Here is an 18333-nt window from a genome sequence, read left to right as displayed (position 1 = left end):
TCACAGTTATGAAGTAGCAATGAAAATAATCTTGTAGTTGGGGGTCACCACAGCACGAGGAACTGTAGTAAAGAAAGGTTGAGAACCACTGCTCTCAAGAGTATGTTGGAAAACTGACAAAATTATCTCTCCTAATGATTGTAAGGATGTTAGCTTCTGTGTTAAGATATCATGAAGACGGGAATGATCTGGAGGAGTTGGGGGGAGGAAAGTATAGGATCAAAATATGTTGTATAAAAACATCACAAAAAAAAAATCAAACCAACTCCCCAATGAACAGATCTTATTATGAAATACAAATAACCAGTAAAAAGCTTTTTCAAAAATATGACAAGATACCATAAAGAAATCATTAGAAAAAAATCCTAGAAAGTGTTCACCTTTGCCATCAAGGTGTTTGTTGCAAGGCATCAGTAGTCAAACTCTACACAATCATGGGGGTTTCTTTGCAAGGCATTAGTAGTCAATCTCCTGCTACTTCTAACTTTCTTAAAGCCACCCTTTCTGTTCCTTGTCAGAAGCCAGGACCCTCACCTCTTACCCTCACTCCCTACTTCTCCCCACCTGCACACTGTCCCCTACAGCTTCATCGCCCTAGCAACCACAAGGTTCTGTTTAATAGTTACAAATAGATTTTTAGATGTAAAGCAGTGTACCATATCTTTTGAAGTAAGTAGTTAGACCGCCATTGTTTCAGGGCACAGGCCAAGAAGATTCTGTACTTTCCCATCACCTGGATCCCTCTTACCCCTCCCTTTGAAAAATATATTATAAATAAGCACTTTGTGCCCAAATATATGACTCTTGACAAGCTTTTGCTTCCTTGAGTCCATTCTCTCTCTCGCCCGTTCTTCCAGGTTGCAATCTTCCTCGTCCCTCACGAATAACCTAGGACCTGCAGGTCGGGTCAGTTCCTCATCATTCAGTTTATTTCTCAGCAGATACTTAGGTTTCTTCTTTCCTGATGTATATGAAGTTATAACAAATCTCCTCTGACCCATCTTTGTCCTCTCCCTCCTAAATATTGCTGTAAATGGCATGCCAAGCTACGGGCTATGTGACACTCGCTGAGTTATTTTGAATTTGGGGCTGTAAATAAATCATAAATGTTCCACATGGCTCATGAATTATTCATTTTGCTTGTGCTTTCTATAGAACACTGCGAATCAAAATCAGATCCATTCTACTGTTACCTTAGGGGAGGGTTCAGATCACTCCAATAACTGACTATTGAGCCCTAGAAAAGGAATTTTTGTGTTTCCCCCCCTACATCCACGTAAAGGTTAATACCTAGAAGAAACAGCAGACTTTCCTACACTTACTAGTGACACAGAGAACACCAGGAGCTAAAGATACAAGTCACCATGCCGTGGGAGTGTTCCAATAGAAGTAGAGAGCAATGCTTTCTCATCGTGTGCTTACCCGTCTTCAGCCCTGCATCCCAAATTTTGGCTGTCTCATAGTTTAGTCTCTTCCATAAACAAAGCCAAGGCTGTATCCAACTTACTAGATGATGCTTCAAATCTCCAAAGTTTCATTCAGAACTCGGTTGTTTGGAACAGATCCAAGGCAATAGGTAAGCGATTCCATCCCCAGATGAGCCACAGACAACTAACTCACAGAGTACCCTAAATAGGGCCACATTGTTATATGTGGAAAGTGTCCAGGGAGTGACATCTATTTGCCAGGAACTCTCAGGCAGGGTTCAGTGTGTGTTGACAACTGCACTGCCCCACGTTTGGGGGCCACTCTGTCCCGGCCAAACTGCTGCTCCAGTCTGTGGGTCAGGGTCTAGCAGGAGAGAGAGTGGGGATGGAGGGGCAAGAGACTCCGAAGAATGGAGACAAACCAGAGTGTGTGGTCAAGTCCCAGTTTCTCATTTATTGTCTCTCTCTTATTGTCTCCTCCTCTCTTATTGTCTCCTTTATTGCATCTTATATTCTCTCTCTCTTATTGTGTCCCCCTGCAAGGAAATCCTGGACAAGCAGGGGAACACAGCTAAAGACTCTTTACCACGTGCACCATGCAGCTGGGGTCACTAAACAGCAAAACAAGATATGTGGGATAAACAAGATGTTTATCAGAGTGTGCTTCAGCTGTTGTAGGCTGTAGACAAACAAGTCTGTTGTCAAGGTATATGGCTCAAGGTGGCTGCAAAGATGATAGCTGCCTTCTGCTAAAAGTCAGCTCCCAACAAGTGTGGAGCAGGATGAGCGAGTCTGTGCTTTCCTCTGTGTTCTGCCTCCCTCCCTTACCCTCCAGCTTCTTGCCAACTGGTCCAGGAGTTGGAAGGGTGGGAACCAAGGAGAGGGCCAGGGTAGGATGTGTGCCCATGTGGGAGGTTGGTCATTTATTCTGAGGGTCTGTGGATTCAGACTCCTGTCTTATGTGTGCTTTCTGTGCACTTGTTTTGAAGCAAAGCAGTCTATTAAATTCTTTAAAATGCTGGTTCTCACCCTTCCTAATGCTGTGACCCCTTAATGCATTTCCTTCTGTTGTGGCGATCTTCAAGCATAAAACTATTTTCATTGCTACTTCATGACTGTAACTTTGCTACTGTTATGAATAGGAATGTAAATATCTGACATGCAGAATTTCTGATATATGACCCCTGTGAAAGGTCACCCAATTCTCAAAGGGATCCTGATTTACAGGATTTTTTTTATGTGTATGAGTGTTTCCTGCATGTGTGTATGTGTGCCGCACACATACCTGTTATCTGTGGAGGCTAGAGAGGGTGTTGGATTCCCTGGATGGTGTTACAGAGCTCTAATTTTAAACCACCAATGGGTGCTGGGAATTGAACCCAGGTCCTTTGGAGAAGCAGTAAAAGTTCTTAAACACTAACCATCTCTCCAGTCCTCCATTAGATTCCTTTAGGGTCTCAGACACCTACACTGGATTCCGCACATCGTCATTTCACCCTCCTGCATAGTCTCCTGAGATATTCAGAAGGAGTGAAGGTTCCCCTGTTGCCTGGGCTCTAGCAATATCAGATTTTCACACCAAAGTTCATCTCCCTTCTGATGCTCTGGAAATAGAACCCCCGCTTTGGAGGCATTTTCTCATACTTCTTGCTGCCCGAGAAGAAAGGAACACTGTCTCAGAATTACAGATCTCTCCCCTTCTCTCTCTTTCTGCTATGGAGACACTTTCTTTTCTCATGGATTTGGTAAGAGAAGAATTCAGAAAATGCCTCCCAGTCAATCCCAGTGTTGTGTATGGAAGGACGACTGTAGGGCAAGAAAGCTGAGAACCACTGAGGTTGTGTGAATGCAGAGAGGGAAAGAATTGCAGCTACTCAGGTCAGCTACCATGGAGTGACAGAGAAACTGCCAGATTCAGACAGGAAGGGAAAGGGAAAGGGGAGGGACAGAACTGCTAGACCGCACGCACGCACGCACGCACGCACGCACGCACAGACAGACAGACACAGATACAGGTGTTGTTTAAAGACTTTGAGACTTGTGCCCTTGTCTCTTTGGAAAACACGATGAGAACACACACCTGGTCTCCTGGATCCCAATCTCAGGATGCTCCAAGGTTTGCTGCATCTTCCTTGAACCTGTCTGTCTGCATCCCTCTGGTGATTGGCCAGCAAGGAGTGACACCTGGAAAGGTCCAGCAGGAAAGGAATTGTTGAGGTAAAGGGACCATGTGTAATAGAAAATATCATGGAACTTCTCAAGTGGGGACCGAAAGGAGTTCTTGAGTTTTGTAGTGAAAATACCCAGTTAAGAGAGTACAAACGCCCATTTATCTGGAGTTTCTCTTTCCAGTTTCAGTTTCCCATGGTCAACCATAATCCATAAAATATTAAATGGAAAGTTTAGAAATAAAAATGTGTGACTTTAAAATTGTATATATTCTGAGTAGCGAAAGTGAAATCTCACTCTGCTCTGCCCTCTCCATCCAGACGTGAATCATTTCTTTGTCCTGCAAATCCAAGTGACATATACTATGTTGTCCTCCTGGTCCCCCACTCCTCTCCCCAGGGACTTTGGTAGCCATCTTGCTTGTCTCATAATGCCTGTGTTCAAGAGACCCTGATTTTATATAGCAATAGCCTCAAAGTGCAATCATAGTGACACTGGCAATTTAGACACAAGAGACTGGATGAGCTTCCTTTAAGTAAAAGAAAAGGTATTTAATAAAGAAAAAAATCCTTCATGCAGATAGCTCTAAATTTTATAGTAAAAACAAATCTGTCTTTGAAATTATGGAGAAGGAAAAACAAATCTGTGCTAGCTTTTCTGTGTGTACTTCAAACTATAAAAGCAACCATCACAATATGTGAATACAATTACAATGGAAGAGAAACGAGTTTCTGTGTGCACTGTGTTAGCTTTGCTGCGTCTGTGACAGAATGCCTGACATCACTAAATACAGGAAAGGCTTATTTTGCTCTCAGATTCAAACGTTTCCGTCCTTCATGGTGAATAGGGTAGCATAGAGTCATCATTTGGCAGACAGGAAGTACAGTGGTGCAGAAACAGGAAGTGCTGGTGCAGGAACAGGAAGTGCTGGTGCAGGAACAGGAAGCAGTGGTACAAAAACAGGAAGGGCAGTGGTGCAGTACCAGAAAGTACCGGTATAGGAACAGGAAGCAGTCAGTAAGGCAGGATAGACAGACAGAGAAGGTTAGGAGGACATCACATTATTATAGCATGTGTAATGATATTTGCTGCAATGGTTGCAGATATAGAGATAATATTCCTTTTATATACAGATGTCTGAATAAGAACGTTAACATAACAATGAATCATGCTTTATGCCTAAGTATGATGGTCTTTCTACTTTGTCTTAATTCTACTCCATACTGGCTTGTTCTGAAATTCTCTTCTGCAGCACAATGAAAAATCTGACTTCAGCTGAGTGGAAGTTCCTAAAACACAGGGAAATACCTCAGGTTGCTGGTGGCACTTCTGGGTGGTGTTTTGCTATACCACCAACACCATGACAAAATATTCTCCAAAGATGTGGACCTAGTGGCTTTCTTCCTCCAATCAGGCCCCACTTTTCACAGTTTTATACCTCCTAATAGTTTTTCAAAAATAAAATCCATCAACAGGTCGAACCATTCCTCATGTCAGAGCCCTCATGACCCAGTCCCTTCTAGAAACATCCTCACGGAAACACCCAGAGTGTGCTTTGATAACGTTCTAGGCATTTCCAATCCAATCAAAATTAATGTGGTGTGTGTGTGTGTGTGTGTGTGTGTGTGTGTGTGTGTGTGAAGAAACACTTTACACAGGGCTCAGAGGTCTCCACAGTTGGGATTCTCAGCATGCATTGCTTGTGAATAAGGAGAATTAATTCTGGCCAGAATTGTGACTGACTAGGAGATAGACTGGAGAAATAAATTGCAAAATTTTTCCTGAAAATAGAAATTTAAGTTTTTTGATTGACTGAGCAAAACCATTGTCTCAATGAGTAGGAACTGGAATTACTCTATCTATGCATAACATATTTCATAGAACACAGTGAAGGGGTCTGCAAGGGGACAAGAACATGTCCTCCAGAGTCCACAAACATTCCTCACGAGAAAAATTGAACCAGCTCTTGGTCTTTTTCCAAGAGAGAAGATGTTCTGCAGCCAAGAGAGATGTCGAAACAGCACTGGCTGAATAACATTCTCTTCAAGTCTCACCCCTCTTCCCCTCTACCCTTTGCTCCAAATGTGCAAGAATCAGTGGAATCCTGGGAGACAGAAACAGAGAAGGTGGGAGAGCAGGCTGGCCCCCTTTCCCGAACACAGGTTCTGAGTAGAGGAGAGAAGACATTTTTAATTAAGGGACTGAAAGTTTGATCTTAAATCTTCCTGGATTTCCCAATAACTATAAATAAAGTTGTTTTGTTATGTGAGGTGATGGGTGAAACTGGGGATCTGATGGAGATGAAATTGGAAGATAAGAGAGAAAAGAAGTAAGAGACGTTGAAACAGTGGAAGAAGAAAACCAAAGGGCCGCCATCTTTAAGGAAGTGACCTTGGCAGTGTGCACACACTGCAAGGGATGGGGATAAGGCCACTGCTGTCATGAGATAATCTAGACAAGACTGAGGCTCAGAGAAAGGGCACCCTCATGCTGTACACCAGATGTCTACATCTCTAGCCTCCAAAATTCACATTGCACTCACTGGCCCCTGTCTCACCGTTTCCCGGAGTTTGCTCTACTCCATTTCTAGGTAGTTTTGTAAAATTTATTATTTTAGATTCCGCAGGTAACTAACTGGAAGGCTAACTAGGAGGTTTCTCCTCAACCCCCATTTTTTTTTTCTTAAAAGAAATAAATCAGTCAAGAGGCACAAGTAAAGCTGCAATTAATTCAAGTAAAGTGACAGGACATTGTGGAGACAGCCAGGAGTGGGCTGACCTGAAAAGAGCAGGTAGATTAGAAGCTCTTTGGGTTCTGTTTGGTTTCTTTTTAAAGTTTATCAATATTTTATGAAGCACATGGCGTATTCATGGAAGTAAAGTGGCCCTTCCTCCTCCTGCTGCTCCAGATCATGATGGGTCAAATCTCCCTTTTAGGATACTTCCTCCCATGATCCTTTTCAAAACACCGAAAGATAGATGTGGGGATTGGGGTAAAAAAATCACAGTGGAAATGACATTATAATGACTCCAGCGTTTCTTGGGGGTACAGACCCTTGGTTAGTGCAGATGTGGTAACTGAGAAAACCTCTGTTGTCTGGGAGTCACTCATAGCAGAAAAATCCTAAAGGCAGATTCAACAGTGTTTAACCACAAGGGTCATTCTTAGCATCAGGAGACAGAGCTACCAGGATACAGCTGCAGTTTCCATGGTTACCTGTTATGTAACTGCTTATTTAACAGGTCCCAAGATGGTGCAGTATATGTCTTAGCAAAATGCCTTCCACTTTGAACTTAATTGTCAAAAATAGCAAAACTGTTTTCTCATTGATGACTGAATGGTATTTAGTTGTGCATACACGGAACAATTTCTCAGTCTATTTACCTGTCAATTACACGCAGCTGCTGTGAATAGCACCAAATATGGATAAACATAGGTGTTATTTCATTTCTTTCCGTCACATGCCTAGAACAGAATGCTGGACCCACAAAACTAAAAGTAAATCAGCCGTGGGTCCAGCATTCCTGTTCTGGGTATGTGGCTGAAAGAAATGAAATAATACCTACACTATTTTTTTCCAGAATGAGTGTATTAATTTCCTAATCTCTAAGTGTACAGATGTAGGGAGATAATTCTGGCAGTCCAGTCTTGCCATGTCTTTGGCAAGTCCAGTCTTACTTCAACTTGAAACCCTCTCACTTTCAGCCTCCTACGTGTCCCAGGTGTTCCAGGTGCTTGACCACAGGTTCCCTTTCTTCTTTATCTTCACTAGTACTTACTGAACTTTTGAAACAGTATGACTGAAAGCAAGTTGGGGAGGAAAGGATTGATCTGGCTTACACTTCCATATCGCTGTTCATTGTTGAAGGAATTCAGGACCGGAACTCAAACAGGGCAGGATCCTGGAGACAGGAGCTAATGCAGAGGCCATGGAGGGCTGCTGCTTATGGGCTTGCTCCCCATGGCTTGCTCAGCCTGCTTTCTTATAGAACCCCCAACCACCACAATGGTTCAGGAATGGCTCCACCCACAATGGGCGGGGCCTTCCCATATCAATCACTAATTAAGAAAATGCCCTACAGGCTTGCCTACAGCCCAGTCTTATGGGAGCATTTTCTTAATTGGGGTTTCCTCCTCTCACATAACTTTAGCTTGTGTCAAGTTGATATGAATACTAGGCAGCATGTGTACCTTATTGTGAGGCCTGCTGCCGTTCTGCCAGGTGACAGCTCCTGTGGTTCCGATTTGCATTTTCTGGATCTTGACTGATGTTATCACCAAGGAAAGTTCTATTTTTTTCTTCATGCCTTCTATCTTCTAAAAATTAAAATTTTAACCAATCGTCTGTTAAGAAATACAATTCATCGCCTATAACCACTGGTGCTCCTAACTTGCATTGATAGTGTTTAAGGAAGTTTGTATACATTTGATATAAGACAATATGCTGTAGATATTTGGGAATTCAATTAAGGAAAATATTGTGTGGATTCTATTATTAAAATATCCACCATAGGCTATTAGATTCTAGCTTGGGTCCCCCCCCCGAGAAGCTGCTCTACAAGGTCCTTGCTAACACGGTGGACTCATAAGTAGTTTAGAGTTTCTATTATATATCTTTTAAGGATTTGACCATTTGCTCTGAAGTTTAGTGTAGTGGGGAAGATAGAACTAAGAAGGAGGTCGTTAGAGACATAGTAAGCACTAGACTGAACACTCATTGCTGTGTGGGATCAGAAGAGGCTTGTGTGACAGGTAGTCAGACTCTACTGAAGTTTACAGGAGATGGAGTTTTCTGTGGCTCTTTAGCCACCCAAAGGGACAGCGTGGGCCTTCAAGGGTTAAACAAGAATGAACTTCATCTCAGAATAGGAGGAAAGGGGGAAACTAGGAGAGCAAACCCTCGCATTGCCCCAGTTCCTTTTCAAAAAAAAAAAAAAAAAAAAAAGTATCTACATCTGTGGCTTTAATTATAGACTTAGAGAATAAAATCCAAAACGCCATATGATTTAAGACCTTTTTTTCTTCTCCAGCTTCATTTCTAGTCACCTCCACCCCCAAACCCTACACTGTATTACCAGAGCTACCAAGGGAAGAAGGTTTCTCAGATGTTGCTCCATCCACCAAGTTTCTTGAGACCAAATTATCTTGGTTCCACCATTTCCTATCCTGGTCTGTCTTCCAAAGATACCCAGATACTTCAAGTCTAGAGCTTCTGCATTGTCTTTATAAATGCAAAATCAGATTGTTGTCACTCCTCTGCTTAAATTGTAGGATAGATGATACATACATGTATATAAATACATAAATTTATAGAGATAGATAGATAGATAGATATTCTCCCTTTTCCTTCTTTTGAATGGATTTTTTTTGAGGAAGCACATCATGTTATTTCTTTAGAGAAATAACAGGTGTCTCTCTAACACAGACACACACACCCCCATGAGAGAGGAGAGAGAGAGAGAGAGAGAGAGAACCCTATTGTGTTTCACCAATTAGCAATGTGTAGAATTCCTCACAGGGCTCTTATTTTCACATCTTTATTAATTTTATTTATTGGTTCATTCATTCATTTAAGTGTGTGTGTGTGTGTGTGTGTGTGTAGATCAGAGGACAACTTTAGGGAGTAGGCTGTTTCTCTTTACCATGTGACTCCTGAGAATGTGAACTCAGGTGGCAGACACACTGCCCTGCTAAGCCATCTTACTGGTGCTCCATGGGGTTCTACCAATGAACATCTTACATTATGTGCCAATTACTTGTTACTCCCTACAACCAGACTATGGGCTGTAACAGTAGTTGATTAATCTGATCTAATCTCCCCGGTGGTGATGGTGGGAATTTCCTGCTACCTGCCCCAATGCTCCAGATTCTCAAATGAAAGACACACACACACACACACAGAGAGAGAGAGAGAGAGAGAGAGAGAGAGAGAGAGAGAGAGAGAGAGAGCGCTTTATGTTTAATATGCCTTAATCAGCTTAATGGCTGAGCCACTCCCAAACTTCTGTGTTGTTAGCCTCTCCCCTCCGATATTCCTGTGTGATTACTTACTAAAATCTATATTTCACCTTTGCTGATTGTACATGATTGGTACTCAGACTTCTGCAACTCCCAAGCCTATATCTTCTTTCCTGATAATGGTGATTCTCCCCTCTCCTGTGTTCCTTACCTGGGAACCTAAAAGTCCCGACTCTGTCTTCCTGCCCAGCCTTTAGCCACTGACAACTTTATTTACCAATCAATGCCAGCTGGGGACAGGGACCCTCGACATCTTCCCTGTAGATGTATGGGTTCTTGTGTAATCTTGGGAACCATATTAACACAAGCAACATTCAAATCAATGCAAAACGATGAGCTCCACAGTGACAGAGTCTTTGTCTCATTTATCTCTAACCCCCACAATGCAGCAGTTATCGAACTATATTAGGTGCCCAGTGTTTGTTAAATGAGTGAGTTAAAAACTAGATGAATTAAAATGTGGACGTGGGCGTTCTCCACTATGCCAGGCTACTGTACCATACTGTTGTGAGCTGTGGGTGCAGGGCAGAAGCAGAACATTGGTGGAGGGGTCAGAGTGGAGAGTTCAGAGATGAACTTGAGCCTGGCATGCCTGGATAACTTAACAAAATGACTCCCAGAATAGCTTGGGCAGTGACACCGAGGTCTGCAGCAGCAAGTGTGGAGCAAGGCTCTGGGGGAGCCTCTGAAGACGGACTCAGAGGAGAAACACTCAGCTATGGCTCTTGTTTCATGGATTCCCACCCTTAAATCCTTAGGCCATGCCTGCTAATGACGTGCTCTTCTTTCTCAGGACTTCTGAAAACCTGTGAGCTGTAGAAGGGACTACACTGCTGGACGTCAGAGGGGGAAGAAAAACATGTATGGGAAATAAAGTCATCATTTCCCCGGGGGAGCCCATACCGCTAAAGCCACACAATGGTATCTCGGAACACCCATCTCACACACACTGATAGATGAGTGGCCTTCAGCTTAGAGCTGTACCAGCCGATATCATGGACACCGTTTTACACGCTCTTCTGAGATCCTAGATGACCTCTGTGTACAGAGAGAGCTCCCTTATGTGCTTGGCTGGCAGACTCATTAGCAATCTGCTTCTCCTACTTCCCAGCCACGGAATCTGAGTTAGTTTCTCTTCTCTCCTTCTGTTCCATCATCTTCTTGTTTCACTGAACTTTTGTTGTGTGCTTGCCAGAGTCGGTTATGAAACCCATCTGGAGTTCTCTCCTGTTGTTGGAATTCCAAGAACTTTCTTACATATTAGCTCCAGCCCTGTGCCCCCAGACAACATACATTCTGTGTTACAGACTTAAAGGCAAACAGTAAATCACCTCTGGGGGATAGGTTTGTTTTCAAAAGTGTCTCAGAGTTCAAAAGTATTTCATAGCCCCTGGCCTTAAAGACATATCTTTGTTTTGTTGTTGTTGTTGTTGTTTTGGGGGTTTCTTTTTTGTTTTTCGAGACAGGGTTTCTCTGTGTAGCCCTGGTTGTCCTGGAACTCACTCTGTAGACCAGGCTGGCCTTGAACTCAGAAATCCGCCTGCCTCTGCCTCCTAAGTGCTGGGATTAAAGGCGTGCGCCACCAAGACATATCTTGATATCTGATACCTTGAACTCACATACTCATTGATCCAGTGTTCAAAGAGGAATTAGCACTGATTTTGTATGTGTATGTGTATGGTGCTAGGAATCAAATCCATAGCCTCACATATGCTAGGAGTATCAGTACAATTCTTTAAAAGAACAAAACTAATAGAGTACACATATGGATTTATTAGATCTGCTTATAGGCTGTGGTCTGGATAATCACCAATGCCTGTCTCCCAACAGGAAGGCTACGAATCCTGTTGTTGTTTAATCACAAAACTGGTGTCTGAGAAGTTCCAATCTGGTGCTGGAGTCCCGAGGATTCCTAGAGAGCTGCTGATCTTCATTCTATATCAGAGACCCAAAGAAGTGGGTTCTAACACTAGGCCGGAATGCCTCGGCAGTAGAGTAGATGAACTTGCTAGCAAGAGTGAAGGCAAGCAGGTAAAGAACAAAAGCGTCCTTCTTCCATGTCCTTTCATATGGGCTGCTAGTAGGAGGTGTGGCCCAGATTTAGGGTGGGTCTTCCCACTTCAAAGGCCTTAATCAAGACAATCCCTCTTAAGGCTTTTGCCCAGCTGCTTGGGTTTTAGGAGATTCCAGATGTAGTCAAGCTGACAACCAAGATCAACCATTATGCTAGGCAACTGCTGTTCCTCTTGAGCGTTTTTTTGTTTTGTTTTGTTTTGTCTTGTTTTTGTTTGTTTTTGTTTTTTTTGAGAAGGACAGCCCAAATTGACTTTTGCTTGGTGTACAGGTAGTGGCTAAATTTGACCATAGCTTCCCAGAGATTGGTTTTAAAAGGGGTGGGTGGGTTAAAAAGGGAGTGCTCCCTGAGCACAACTTCTTCCTGAGGAACCTCTTGACTTTCAACAAGCTGAGAACTAAAGGTTAGGTTCCACTTTAGGGGACACTGCAGAACTTGGTGACAGCTTGTCTATTCTGAATCTGTCAAGCTCCTGTCATACCAAGTGTCAGGTTTTTGAAGGATGCTCTTATAGCTGAGGTATTTCAGGGGAAAGGCTCTGGCAGCAGTGTATAGGGGGTTGGGGAAGATACACCCTAGAGCCAAGGAATTCAGCAAGCCTAATGGACGTCCTTCATCAGAAGGTCATGCTCTAAGTTAGCTTTAATCCTATATCAAAGCATCTGCCATCATATGTGCATGAAGAGAAAACTGGCTTGGCGCTCAGCCTTGGAGACTGTAGTCTATGACTGAATCTATCTCTGTACTGAAGCAGCAGATCAAGGCAGATGCATACAGAGGAATGGAACAGCTTACCACATTCCTGGGAAGAAGAAGCAGGAGAGAGGTCATGGTTAGGTCACTCACCTGACAATCTCCTGTGTGTGCCTACCTGTTAAAAACTTCCCCACCTCTCAGAAGTGCCTCTGATACACAGGGCATGAGGAATGTTTACGATCTAAGCTATAGCACTAGACTCTGTGTTGGAGGGGAAAGAGCTGACCTGAGTGGCCCCTCAGCCCAAAAGGAGCAAAGGCTCTTTCAAAGTATGTATGTTGAGGCAGGTCTTAGGGAACAATGTCAGGTCAAAACTCAGTCCTTTTCCCAGGTTAACAAGGTCAGAACAGGACCACCAGCCACATCAACCTGTTGTATCTAATGACTGTATCCAACAGATTTAGACTAGAAAATGTGGCAAATCCCTTGTTCCATGCAGTGTGCCTCTACGGAGCTAAAGAGATGTCTGAGCAATGCTCACAACCTCTCAGAATTAAGGATGGGGAAACAAGGTACTCAGCCAAGGAAGTGAGTGGCCACCAGTCAAACCAGCAAAGCATGTCCTCAATGCATGTGAAGATGGAAAAGAGACACAACCGCTGCAATTTCAAGTGACAGGATGTGAGGTTGAGGTGGGAGCGAAGAAGAGAACTGAGGGAAGATGCGGCATGAACTGTTGAGTCTCCAGTAACCAGAACCCACTATGAAGAAGTGCGCAAACATCAGAACCCTACAGGGTAGCCAGTGGTTTACGTGATCCAGAAACGAAAATTCAGGGAGAATGCACATTAAGTTGTTGTTTTATAAAAACAAAAATCCCAGACATTCCATAAAGACTCCAGAGCCCCATGCTGGGGTGAAAACCTGCTACCTCAGAGAGCCAGAGAAAGCACCCAGCTGACCTTCCCACTCCACCGATGTCCCAGAAGGAAAAAGCCCCTTCTTCTCCACGATGTCTTAAATCCCCTTCAACTCACCGACCCTGCTCATGTTCCTTCCCTGTCACTGGTTGCTCTGCCTCTTGACCTAGGGTTGGCTTTATGTGGCTCTTGGATTAACGGTGTGTGTCAGGGCCGACTCACCCTACAAGTACTCGTTCACGATAATCAGAAAACTCTTGAGTTACAGGTGTGAGCCAGGGCTGAGCCACACAACAAGGTTTTTTTCAGTTTACGATCTTGGGGTTCACAAAGCAATCAAATATCCTGCCACACTAAGCGGCCTCATGCTTATGTCCTTCTTGATCGTCTTTTTTAATTGAATACTGGTGGCTGGAGGGAGGGGAGAGTGCTCTTGCATTCATTTCAGATGACATTAAATATTGAGCAGGAGAAGCACTTCAGCCGGACAGAGAACGGTAAAACTGAATTCTTCACGTGTGCTAGAAGTAGACCCCAGACTCTTCTTTTTTCTTGTGGAAAATTTTTGGCCCACTAAGCAGATGTGCTGTCATGTCAGGCATGAGCAGCAGGAGTTACCCACAGTGTCAGAATCCCACGTCCTCTCAGAGGAGCCATGAGTGTGTGAATTGATTATATGAGACCTCGAGTTACCTTCTTATATTCCTTGAAAATTTTAGGTTCATGTTTTCCAACTCTGTCTCCATGACTCTCGTGTTTCTTAAATATACAAAAAGATGACCTTCCTTGTAGTCTGGCTTTTAGATCAATGCCTTCACTTCAATGACCTTGCCTTTCACGCCCACGCAAGTGTAGGTTTTTCTAGGACCTGTGCAATCCTGGTAACATTGGTGGGGAGGAGAGAGGAAGACCTTAAGGGAGAAGGGATAGTAGAACACAGGTGATATGAACAGGAAAAAAAGGAATAATAGGTAAGGAGAGACACGGCAGGGTAGAGCAGAGGATAGCACAGAGAGGGGGCTAACTTACACTAAAGACTAAAGCCATACAGAAATCTACTAATGCATGTCTATATATGTGTCTAATATTTACATAAATGTTTATAACATATAATCACATGTGTGAGAGAGAGAGACAGAGACAGAGAGAGAGACAGAGACAGAGAGAGAGAGAGTTAATTGGAGTTACCCTACACAGGTGATACTGCTCCTCCCAAAAGCCATTGATTGCCAACTTAAAAGTCCAGTGCCAGGTGTGAGAAAGCGCCTTATGATTTGTTGGTCAGGGTTATTACAAAGACACCCCCCCCCAAAAAAAAAAACCAACACAGGACATTGTCGGGCCCCACTTGCCAGCAAAGCTTTATGATAAAGCCCTATTGTTGAAACACCACATATTTTGGTCACAGGACTTGGAGAGATCAAGTTGTCACCAAACAGGAAGCTTTCTTCCCACTGGCTGGCTTTCGTAGTGCTGGAAGGTGCTCTGTAGGTTTCTGTGACAAAGTCATCAACAGTGTCCCCACCTGTGACCCTGTGACCTACATTAAGTAATGGCCACTGTAGCAAGGTGTGTCCATGTTGTACCATGACTGTTACAGAGGTAACCAAACGTTCCGGTTGGATTTAAGATCCACTACGCAAGAGAAAACAACATGCCTGATACTATAAATCTGGCCAAGAACCCACAGTTGGGGACCTAATAGTTCCTAAGGGTGAACCCAATACTATTTTCTGCTAAATGGGCATAGCATCAGTCTTTCTAAACTTGTATCTCTTTCTGTTTGTTTGTTTGTTTTGTTTTTTGTTTTTCGAGACAGGGTTTCTCTGTGTAGCCCTGGCTGTCCTGGAACTCACTTTGTAGACCAGGCTGGCCTCGAACTCAGAAATCTGCCTGCCTCTGCCTCCCAAGTGCTGGGATTAAAGGTGTGTGCCACCACCGCCCGGCCTAAACCTGTATCTCTATACCTATAGATTAACGAAGCTCTCAGACCTCATCAGAGGAGTTTCACCTTACAGTGGCTGCTAGTTAATGCTAAAACTCACAACTGATCAATGTGCAGAGAGAGTAAGTGCAAGGCTCAGTGGAGCGTCTGTATCACACTCCTCGCACCCAAAGGCTCAAAGGACGTTTCAGTAAAGGGGTAGGGGAAGATTGTAAGAGTCAAAGGTTGTGAAAAAGTAGAGGGAAACTGAGTCTTCTGGGCATCGTGGCCCTGCTGCTCTCGTGACCACAACAGGTGTGGGGAGCTGCGGAGGACCTGTATAAAGTGCCTGCCGTGGAAGGAGGCGGGGCCCACAAGTCCCACCCCTAACTGAGAAGATATTGACAGTTGAAAGTTTCTAGGGGAGAGTCGCCTTTCTTTACGTGTGTCTGGCAGGCCAACCTATGTTGTAGTAGATGTGTATACGGTCAGCATAAACGTAACTCAGTGAGTTGTTACAGAAGAAAGGGGATCCGAGGTTGGGAGAGGCTGGGGAGGCGGGGTTGGATCTGGGAGAAATTAGGGTGAAGGGCTGAGGGTAAATATGATGGAACGATGTGTGTAGGACATAAACTCTCACACTGTTCTTCTGCCTCGACCCCTAAAGAGATCTGTCACCTCCACAAGAATCAAATTCAACTACTTGGCTATGGCGGCACGGACTCATTTCTGATTTTTTTTTCTAGCACCACTGCCTTCTACTTCCCAGTTCTCTGACTCCTGTCACTGTCAGGGCAAGATTGACCATTGCTGGTCCTGCACCTCAGACATTCTTCCTCAAAATTCCCTTCAAGTCTCTGCTCAAACCGTATATCTTAGACATGCTTTCTCTCTTCCCAGTAGACAACTTGGTGGCCTTATCCCAGGGAGGAAGGCCACGGGTCCTGCAGAAGGAGACAGACAGTAGCATGGCACCCAAGCCATTCTCCTGTAGGAACATCGTCTAGCTGGGCTATATACCTAGATAGAAGCTGTGTCTCCTGGTCACGTGTGACCAAGTGATTATATCAGTGAAAGCAGGTGACTTTAGGGAGTGAGCGTCTGTTTAGAGGAGGTTGGAAGGAGATTTCTCTGTGTCTTTCGTGCCATTTTTGGCTTTGAATGATTTGAATATGACTGACCCAGAAACAAAATAAAACTTTAAAGCACAGACCCGTCACACAGAGAGAGAAAGCTCTTGAAATAGTAATGAAGACCTTGATGTAAGAAATGCAAATGCCGTGTGGAAGGAAAGCTCTGAGAGACGGAGTGGCAAATCAGCGGGACCATGACGGTACAAAGGGATGTGGCCAAGAAAGAGAATACTCTATTAGTTCTACTTGCCTAGAAAGTTTCTCGCTCTCTCTCGCTCTCTCGCTCTCTCTCTCTCTCTCTCTCTCTCTCTCGCGCTCTCAGTTGTGGAAATGTGAACACCCTTGCCTGGCAGGCTACAGAGAAAAGAGGGCGAGGGGAGGGGCAGCCAGCTGTGCAGTATCCATTTTCTTGGGAAATTTCACAGCCCTGTGCCTGGCTCCCCGGCAGACTACTCTCTAACAGATTTTGCCAGCATACTGGATAACCCTCTGGAGGAACTACTGGAACCAAGCTTGTGGATGTGACCAATTTATCACAGAAACTATCCCAGGAGCTACACTGTTCTAAACCTAGATGGCCAGCCTTTCCTTATTAGTAAATCTCTACGGGGAGTCAATATACTTTGTCAGGAAGCATGGGATCAGACCAGGAGGAATCAATGCATGACATTTTTTCTAGGCTGCTCAGGCTCCTGTTCCTCAAGAACAGATAGAGCCTCCTATCTGACCACACCCGAGCCCTGGGAGGTCTTGTTTTGCTCTGTAGTTGAGACGTCGTGGGATGCTCATAGCTCCACGTTTATAATTTTAGCTCAGACTTATTTTCTGAATATACAACATATGTATCTAGATCTCTTAAATGCATAGAGGACGCTCCTGGAATAGTACTAAGAACGCTGACCGTAAAAGATCCGAAAGATGGAAGAGCAGACTGTAGTCCTCTGGGAAACGAGCCTTTCCTTCCCCAAGTTGCTTTCGCCTGGGTATTTTATTATAGCAACAGAAAAGTAACCAAGACACCCATAAAGTGTTGAAAAAGAGCAGTGAACATGAAATATTGCCAGTTAGCAATTTTATTCACATATGTACATGCAAACACAAACACATATATTGGTGAACCCTCTTCGAAGCAAGCTGCAGACACATGTTTTTTAAGCTGCAATGTGTATGTCTCATAAGCAAGGATCTTCCCCTACATCGCTAGGTGGTTCTCGGGAAATGCAAATCAAATTATGTAATTCCTTTGCTGAAAATTCCCCCAAAGGTTTCCCTCCACAAAGAATTAAGGAAGAGAGGGATTTAGGTAAAACAGGTGTTAGGATTGTGGGAGTGCCTGCAAAGGACAAGGAACTGAAGAGGCTCACGAGGCAGGAGCAGGGTCCAGCAGGGGAGCACATGCAAGGACACAGGCCTCTGATGCTTAGTCTGTTTCCAGCAAAGCATGCTGGGTCCACTAACAGGAAACCAGCAGATGGCAGGACAGAGAGAAAGGCCATGAAGGAAGTTTGGGGAGTCATGAATTTTATTTATTTATTTATTTATTTATTTATTCATTTATTGTATCTTGATTATGACGGTTATAAAACTGGATGTACTTGTTTAAACTTAGAGCACTATATAACAAAGGAGCTGTGCTTTGTTATTATGTAAATTATTTGTAAACTATGTTTCAGTAAGTTGGATGCTTAAAAATATCCTTTTTGTGTTAGCCAGCTTTTCTTGGTTTCCTTTCTGTTTCTGTGATAAAATACCCTGACAAGAAGCAATATAATGGAAGAACAGGTTTGTTTGTCTCACAGTTCTAGGTTACAGCTCATCGTTTTGGGGGAAATTGAGGCAGCAATTCAACAGCTGGTCACATCACATTCACACTCTGGATCAGAGAGAAATAAATACATTCACATCACCTGCTTCCTGACCATTGAGTTTTCCACTGTCCCACATAATTCAGGACCTTCTGCCTGGGGAATGG

This window comes from Arvicanthis niloticus, chromosome 22 (assembly GCF_011762505.2).
Source record: "Arvicanthis niloticus isolate mArvNil1 chromosome 22, mArvNil1.pat.X, whole genome shotgun sequence".
NCBI classification, from domain to species: Eukaryota; Metazoa; Chordata; class Mammalia; order Rodentia; family Muridae; genus Arvicanthis; species Arvicanthis niloticus.
This window is presented reverse-complemented; position numbering follows the sequence as displayed.